The sequence below is a fragment of the Mauremys mutica genome, unplaced genomic scaffold (genome assembly GCF_020497125.1).
Source record: "Mauremys mutica isolate MM-2020 ecotype Southern unplaced genomic scaffold, ASM2049712v1 Super-Scaffold_100127, whole genome shotgun sequence".
NCBI classification, from domain to species: domain Eukaryota; kingdom Metazoa; phylum Chordata; order Testudines; family Geoemydidae; genus Mauremys; species Mauremys mutica.
In genome coordinates, this window is record NW_025423275.1 from 1,106,567 (window position 1) to 1,109,090 (window position 2,524).

The 2,524-nt window shown below is 50.2% G+C and overlaps 1 non-coding gene across 1 annotated transcript; it reads right to left on the minus strand.

Moving 5' to 3' along the window:
* Nucleotides 1-1,712: 1,712 nt before the first annotated feature.
* Nucleotides 1,713-1,787, minus strand: TRNAM-CAU. The gene has a single exon. It is a non-coding gene; the product is annotated as a tRNA-Met (tRNA).
* Nucleotides 1,788-2,524: the final 737 nt, after the last annotated feature.

Here is a 2,524-nt window from a genome sequence, read left to right on the forward strand (position 1 = left end):
ATATTGAATCCAGGCCGTGATAATGAAAGTGCCAAATCCTAACCACCAGACCACCAGGTAGGTGATAATGCTGTTTTTCTTCTCACTTATGTTACACTTTCTTAGGCTACTTTCTATCCAATTTCCGAAGCTGCTCCATTGCCCATTCCCTGAGGGGCTAAGAGCAGAAAGTGCAGGAATCCCTGTACTCAGGGTCACAACCTGAGCCCAACCAAAGCCACTGAAACATAAGAACATAACATAAGAACATAACATAAGAACAGCCGTACCGGGTCAGACCAAAGGTCCATCTAGCCCAGTATCTGTCTACCAACCGTGGCCGATGCCAGGTGCCCCTGAGGGAGTGAACCTAACAGGCAATTATCAAGTGATCTCTCTCCTGCCATCCATCTCCATCCTCTGACGAACAGAGGCTAGGGACACCATTCTTACCCATCCTGGCTAATAGCCATTTAACAAACACAAATGATGCTTTCTCCAGCAGTATCACAGAGCCACACAAAAAAACCCATGAGGAACAATCCTCCTCTGCCTTCATTTACCCCATTGCAACCCTCTCAGCAGCCAACTCTTGCAGGAAGGACACTGAGCTGATAGGAGCTCTGGCATAGACACCAAGGGAGGGGTGTTGCACCCCCTCAGTGTGAGCTGATCACATTCTGACTCTGGAGGAGGAGGGAAAGGCGATGGCCACATGATGGGGCCAGTATGTACCACAACATGGTTCTTTTATGTGGGATGACTCTGAACACTGACTGATCTCCACTCCCTTGGATTTGAAGAGATGTTTAGTTGTGCACTTAGGAGGCTGAAGCAATTTTATGGATGGTGACACTACGATTAAAGGGTTATTTATTGTTGTAGAAATTGTTAAAAACACTGAGCTTAAACTGGAACTGCCTGTTATTAAAGGCTGGTTTCCCCACATCAGTTCCATAAGCTCTGCGAGAAACACCCTGGGTTCTCTCCTGCCTCGGTGGGAACTGGAGGGAATCGTCCCCTGCTGCCCTTGGCTCCAGGCTGGTTTTTCTGGGGAGGGGACGTGGAATTGATTTGTTTGCTGTTGAGAAGGGAGCCAGGCCAGTTCTCAGGGAACGAGAACTCCCAGCATCTTCCCAGCCCAGCCCAGGCTGCTGCCCTGTCCCAGCCTCTGTTCCCCTGGGGGCCCTGCGTGTTTGACTCTACAGCAGGCCGGGAGCAGCAGCTGAGGCAGAGGACAGCCTGGGCCGGGCAGATAAGAAGGAGTTTAGCAAGCAAAAAAGATAAAATGGCAGTGGAGTATCACCTTGGACTCGACAGCATTTCTCCATTGGTCTGTCTGCTTTGGGGCAGGGACAATAACACGTCCTGCTGCTTTCGTTATTTCAAAGGGCGGTTTAGGATTTTCATTCTCACACACGGTGCACAAAGCAGGACTCAACCTTTGGCGTAAACTAAACAAGCTGCCCAAAGATTCTGGCAGCCACAATGAGCATTTGGGTGAGAGCTCAGACCTGCCCCTGTCCCAGAGGAAGAGGGTCATCTCTGTGGGGACTGGACCACTGACCTACCCACTCCTAACTCCCAAACTTTCAGTAACTCTATTATCACTGCCTGTGAGTGTAATTTAAACCATGAGAAAAACCACACTGGGCTAGACCAAAGGCCCATCTAGCTCTGAATCTTGTCTTCTGACAGTAGCCAAAAGCAGGTGCCCCAACAACCAGTCAACAAAGCACCACTGGGAGTTGAACCCAGTATCTCCTGTTTATGAAACAGATGCTTTAAGCCAGCTAAGCCATGGTGCCTGTTGATGGCTAAAATACAGTGTCTGCCCACACCTGACTCCCTGCCATCGCCACCAGGGCCTGACAAGCTTTGCTTGTCTTTGGATTCTGCAAAGCAGAGGAGCAGGTGCACTACAAAGTTGTTTCAGCAGAATTATATTGCTCTTGTGTGTGAAAAACACATAATGCTCTCTCAGTCGGTAGCTTGTGGCTGGTGCACACACTGCAATGCCACGTCTGGCGACAAAACTGCCCTGTTTTGTTGACAAAATAAAACAACTTCGATGAGAGGTCTAGAGCTTTTTGCAGCAAACTTAAAGTAACACAGTAAACGCTGTTGTTTTATCACCATAACTGGCCTCCTCCAGTATCCCACAATGCCCGCCGTGAACTCGCCTGGCCTGCATTCCTGCTACAGAGCCATGGGCCCCTCCCGTTTCATCGCTCTGGGAAGTTCTGACAGCTGAGCCTGCTGCTCTGCTCCGGCAGCCAGGAGCAAATCACTGCCGTGGATGCTGCTCTCTCCTGCCCTGCGAACACAGAGCAGGGTGGTGGGAACTTCCTTACATGTGGGGGTGCACCGGCATCTAAAAGTGACACCCCCACGACACCCCTTCCCTGGAGGAGGCTCTTACCTTCTAAACAGGGACGGCTGTTTTCTAGTAAAATCACTAAAAGGGAAGGAGAAAACTCAAAAGAGGTTCCTCCTGGCGCTCGCCTCCGTGAACCCGAATACTCTCTCAGTCCTCAAAGAGAGA